Genomic DNA, 6,000 nt, shown 5'->3' on the forward strand with positions numbered 1-6,000 from the left:
TTGGGTTGGTAGTTGTCATTTTTTCAGTTGATGTTGTATTTGTTTCTTGGAGGTGGGGTGTTTGTTCCTGGTTGGTGTGTGTGATTGGTGAGTTGTTGGGGCAGCGGTATGGTCAGTATTCAATAGATCATAACCAAATTGATTGGAATCAATGGTTAGTGCACTGGGAGGTTTGCAATGGCAATACATTATAATCGGTGTTTAGTGTTCATTTGCGTAGGATGGTGCACTCGTGTTAAGCATTGATAATATCAGTATGATTGTGAGTAATTGTCTGATTATTGGTTGCTTATGTGGAGAGGTTTCAAAAGTTAGGCGCATTGTGAAGCTGGTTTTATTGTGTTCCTGTGGTTATATATCCTGAGATCTGTGTTGGTACAATCTCATGAGTTGGCTTGCATTTGGGTTGAGCTCTTGTTGGAAGCCAGCTGGAGGGTTCTTTTAAGTTTCCAAGGTCTCTACTTAGGTAATTAGTCCCTTATAACTAACTCTTTTCTTCGGATGTGTGTAGGACTAGCACACGGAATCCCGAACGGTTTTTCAGTGCCAGATTTCGATCTGGCAGGGTCCCTAGGCCTCTTTTAGGTTACCAGATGTCTCTGTGTTGTCAGCTGTTCTGGAGTTCAACCTGTGTCCCTCACACACTTAGATAGTCAGCTGCCTCAGTGTTTGCCGTGGAGCAGTTTACTCAGTTGGCTGTTGCTGACCATTTCAGGATCTCTTTCCTCCGTTAATGTCCAGGTTGCTGCCATTGTGTTATGTGGACTCCCTTCTTCCTGGAGATGGTGAGCCAGCGTCAGGTCAATTCTGCCAACCAGCGTGGTTCAGAGGGGTCTCAGGTAGGAGACAAAACTTACCTTTTCACATGGGTGATATAGATGTCGGCTAAGTTTATTCATTAAATAAATGAAATAATAATTTAAAAACTTTAGGTGTTTACCAAGGTTCCTTTTTTTTGTTTAAAGATCAAAAACTGTTGTGATGTGTACACAGTAATAGAGGAAGTCAGGAGGGTGGAAACACTTTTTCACATCACTGTATAACTCACCTGTCATTACAAGTCAAAGCAAGTTATGATGCAACGTTCATAAAATCAGATACACTATATAACATAAAATACAAAACACCAAAGACTCCACAAGTCAGGTACTAAAATAAAACCTTACAAACTAAAACCCCTGTTTATTAAGGTGCGCTAGTGTTTTTAGCATGTGCTAAAAATTAGCGCGTACTAATGCTAGACGCACCCATAGCACAGCTTAGTAAACAGGGCCCCAAATCTAAAACAGAAAAAAATCCCCTATAGCCTTCTCAAATAACTGTGATTTAATCTTTTTTCTAAGGCTAAAATATCCCCTTCCTGTTCAAGAGCTATGGGTAATTCATTCCAAACTATTGGCCCAATAGAGACTTATATAACTGACAAATGGGCTAATGTTAGAAGATAACACAACAAACCCAGCTGGCATGATGTCATTCCCCATACTGGTCCATACTGTTTAATAACTTCTGTCAAATATACTACCCTTGCTTTATTCGCACACTTCATAATCAAGCATATTAATTTCAATTGGATTCACTGAATAACTGGAAAACAATGAAAAACTCTTTAACACAGGATTAGTATGTTGCCTGCAAGAGGTCCCGGTACTGAACCAAGCCACCGAGTTCTATACCAATAGCAGGGCTCTGAGAACCATCTTAGGAAGGCCAAAATATACCACATTAAGGGGCCCTTATACTAAGCTGCGGCAAAAACTGGCCTTAGCATGCCCCACATGTTAAGGTCCTTTTTACCACAGTAGTAAAATGGCAGATTTTCCATTTTTTTATATTAATGTTCATGTGCTAATGTTGTCATTAGCACATGCCTCAGGGAAACAGCGAAGATGACTCAAAAATGAGTAGATGATGCTTCAGAAGACCTATGAATTTATTGTACAACAACCAAGACTCGACACAGCTGTGTTTCAGCCAATAAAGCCTGCCTCAGGAGTCTCCTGGATTGTTAGAAGTAAAATTCTCTAGAATATTAGATTGTAGCATCCACTTAAAACAATGTCTGTTGCCAATAGAAAAAAAACAAAACAAAGTGCGCTATGCGCCAAAGCGATATCTTCCTCACAGTCACTTCTCAACTCCGAACAGCAAAGGCTTCTTGGCTGAAACACAGCCTTGTCAAGTCTTGTTTGTTGTACAATAAATTCATAGATCCTCTGAAGCATCGTCTACTCATTTTTGAATCATCTTTGCTGTTTTCCTGAGTGTTGTTTAGATTGCGAGGACTTGTTTCTCCTGTGTGCACATCGTCATTAGCACATGCAACAGGAACACATAGTGAGGTCACAAATAAAGAGGAAACCAAGCAGATGATTTCCACAACATTTATTGCCGTATGATCTATTGTGGATCTAAAAACCAATATGAACAGGTACATGATAAATCAGCTGAAAGTGTTTATTTCTTTATTGGCACATTTGGCCCTAGGGTTTCTATTGTAATGAATGCGGTCTCTACATGTTCCACTTGGTATTTTCCGTCTCCTTTTAATTTATATATTGTTCTTTTGCCTGCATATGTTTTATCTCAATGTGTCTATTTTTTAGACAGAGCACCAGCACTTTTCATTTAGAAATAGATGACCTTGCGAGACTGGGAGAATGGGCGTGCAAGTGGCAGATGAAGTTCAATGTTGACAAGTGCAAAGTGATGCATGTGGGTAAGAGGAACCCGAATTATAGCTACGTCTTGCAAGGTTCCGCGTTAGGAGTTACGGATCAAGAAAGGGATCTGGGTGTCGTCGTCGATGATACGCTGAAACCTTCTGCTCAGTGTGCTGCTGCGGCTAGGAAAGCGAATAGAATGTTGGGTGTTATTAGGAAGGGTATGGAGTCCAGGTGTGCGGATGTTATAATGCCGTTGTATCGCTCCATGGTGCGACCGCACCTGGAGTATTGTGTTCAGTACTGGTCTCCGTATCTCAAAAAAGATATAGTAGAATTGGAAAAGGTACAGCGAAGGGCGATGAAAATGATAGTGGGGATGGGACGACTTTCCTATGAAGAGAGGCTGAGAAGGCTAGGGCTTTTCAGCTTGGAGAAGAGACGGCTGAGGGGAGATATGATAGAAGTGTATAAAATAATGAGTGGAATGGATCGGGTGGATGTGAAGCGACTGTTCACGCTATCCAAAAATACTAGGACTAGAGGGCATGAGTTGAAGCTACAGTGTGGTAAATTTAAAACGAATCGGAGAAAATTTTTCTTCACCCAACGTGTAATTAGACTCTGGAATTCATTGCCGGAGAACGTGGTACGGGCGGTTAGCTTGACGGAGTTTAAAAAGGGGTTAGATAGATTCCTAAAGGACAAGTCCATAGACCGCTATTAAATGGACTTGGAAAAATTCCGCATTTTTAGGTATAACTTGTCTGGAATGTTTTTACGTTTGGGGAGCGTGCCAGGTGCCCTTGACCTGGATTGGCCACTGTCGGTGACAGGATGCTGGGCTAGATGGACCTTTGGTCTTTCCCAGTATGGCACTACTTATGTACTTATGTACTTATGTACTTATGTCCAAATTTTCAGCTGATTTATCATGTATCTGTTCACATTGGTTTTTAGCTCCACAATAGATTGTACAGTCATATTAGTCTAGGTAACTAGAGTTGCCAATATATAAGGTATATTAAGATGAAATTACGAGCCCATTCCTATATTTTGTCTGATGTTAAGATTAATTTATTCACATACAGTTTTGCTTTATTTATTACAGTCATCCTTTTTGTTTTTCACGTTTGATATGTTTTTTAATTTGGCATCTTGTTTCCGTATTAATTAGCATGAGGTCTCATAAGTTGTTTATGAATTAGGCAATAAAGTTGGTGGACATCATCTGCTTGGTTTCCTCTTGATTTCTGACCTCACTATCTGTTCCTGTTGCATTTCCGTGAGGATTGGACCTTCTCTTTTTTGTTCTGGCTCATTAGCATGTGGCCATTAAAAAAAATTACCACATGAGCACTTACCAACACCTATTTTGTAGGAGGTAAGGGTTCATGTGGTAATCTTGCACTAACCAATTAGCACACTGTAATGTATCTTCACTAACTGATTAGTGCAGGAACGCCTACTGTCCACCCACTGACACAACACCTCCAAAAGAAAATACAAACATTTTTAAAACCCAGATTAGCACACACTAATTTGGCAGTTAGCGCACGATGCATGAGTGCATCCTGTAGTACACCATTTTAAGCTGCAATAGGCGTGTTAATGCCCAAAGCATTTTAGCAAATGGGCTTCTAAATTAATAGATTGTTAAGAACAATCTGCAACTGTACAAAATTCCTCTAATTCCAACAGACTTCAATCTCCAAACCAAATACAAATGGAAAAACAATCCATTATCTTGAGGACAAAAAACTAAAATCACAGTCCAACAGAACAGTTTCAGTGCTGAATGACAAATACAAACCACACATTGGTTCTCCAAACAAGCCCCAAATGCTCAGCCTCCAGTATTGGGTTTAATAAAGCAGAACAGGAAAATTAGTTAGTGAACATTTATACAAAGGACTTACATTCTGCGAAAACACTGATGTCCAAATACTACCAGACAAATTCTCCTACAAAACAACCCGTTTACTCCAGGCTTATTAACTTAAAACCTGTCTTTATTTGTAAGCAACTTAAACCCCTCCCCAACCCACACATTACATCACTGGTGGGAGGGGCAAAGGGCGGGGCTTGCCTACAACTTCACGCTCCAGCATATATATTCTGTTTCAAGTCCTTCATTTACCCCTTTTATCTCCACAATATTGCTGTTCAATGCTTTTAGCAACACCTTTTATTACCAGCTCCTGGCTTTTCCCCACGCCCACCCTCAGCTTTGCACTCCTGCCACTTTCCTGCCAAGTGTTTTAGCGGCTGCAGGGGGAAGGTCGCACATCATGGCTGACAGCAGTTCCCCCAAACCCCCTGTCTGCCCCTCTCCTGGCGCCGTCGCACTTTCTCCTTCCCTCTAGTCTGTCCGTCCGCGTCTCTCCCCTGAGCTCCGTGCGCGGTGACAGGGCGAAGGCAGCTACCGTTACCTTTTAGAAGGGGGACGGCAAACACTATACCTCCGACATCGGCAAACACTAAAGAGAAGTGAGCGGGGCCGGCTCTGGCGCTCTGCTTGTCAACGAGAACGCCTACCGGCAGGCTGCTGCAGGGGATACCGAGACCCCCAAGCGCCAAAGAACGGACCGGGTGAAGCAGATTGGAGCAGGGCGAAGAAATGACGGGGTTCTGCACTCAAGTAAAACCACGGCGGGAATGTGGCCATGTCAGAGACGGAGAATCGCTAACCTTCTTCTCACAGCTAGGTTTTCTCATCCCCCCTCTCCCAGTTGCCGGAATGGCCGATTCCGCGTCGCCGGCGTTTCGGTGGCCTTGAAGGAAGAGTCCGGGTTGCAGGGGTCCGCTCGCGCCCTCTGCTGGCTTACCCCGGAGGTGTAATGGGGGCGAAAGACCAGCGATGATACCCAGTCCTGTTGCCTATGTTGAACTAGCAGTGCCAGTGTCCTTCATTAATGCTAGCCGATAATGGTTGTATTTAATTGGCTGCCGTGATCAGTAAAGCTTAGTAATTTAAAGAAAAAAAACATAATTGCCATTTGGGGTCAGGCCAAAGGTCCGTCTAGCCAGTTTCTGGCAGTGGTTTTCCCCAGGTTTACCTTAATAACGATTTTTGGACTTCACCTGCACGAATTAGTCTAAACCTTTTTTTAAACAGCCTACATTAACTGCTTTTTTATTCCATTCTCTGGCAACGAATTCCAGAAATGAGCGAAAAAGAAATATTTTCTTCTATTTTTTTTTTCAAATAAATTTATAGCCCACTCTGCCATTCTAGGCAGGTAGCAATAAAACGTAACATAATAACATTAAAACATAAAATTATACCCGTAACATATAACAGACAATACGACTCTCATAAACTCATTGTAAGCAA

At 42.0% G+C, this 6,000-nt stretch overlaps 1 protein-coding gene across 3 annotated transcripts in view; it reads right to left on the reverse strand.

Annotated features, from left to right (window-relative positions):
* The window catches only part of STAU2 (staufen double-stranded RNA binding protein 2), a 447,934-nt gene extending 442,520 nt beyond the window's left edge, over positions 1–5,414 (reverse strand). The window contains exon 1 of one of the 3 annotated variants that reach the window (XM_030215580.1): positions 5,355–5,414. The gene's annotated coding sequence lies outside the window, so the exon portion shown is untranslated. Of the gene's footprint in view, positions 1–5,095; positions 5,194–5,354 lie in introns of those variants that run through there. The other 2 variants (XM_030215586.1, XM_030215579.1) reach the window with 2 other exon arrangements.
* Between the last annotated feature and the right edge of the window lie 586 nt (positions 5,415–6,000).

The sequence above is a fragment of the Microcaecilia unicolor genome, chromosome 1 (genome assembly GCF_901765095.1).
Source record: "Microcaecilia unicolor chromosome 1, aMicUni1.1, whole genome shotgun sequence".
Classification (NCBI taxonomy): domain Eukaryota; kingdom Metazoa; phylum Chordata; class Amphibia; order Gymnophiona; family Siphonopidae; genus Microcaecilia; species Microcaecilia unicolor.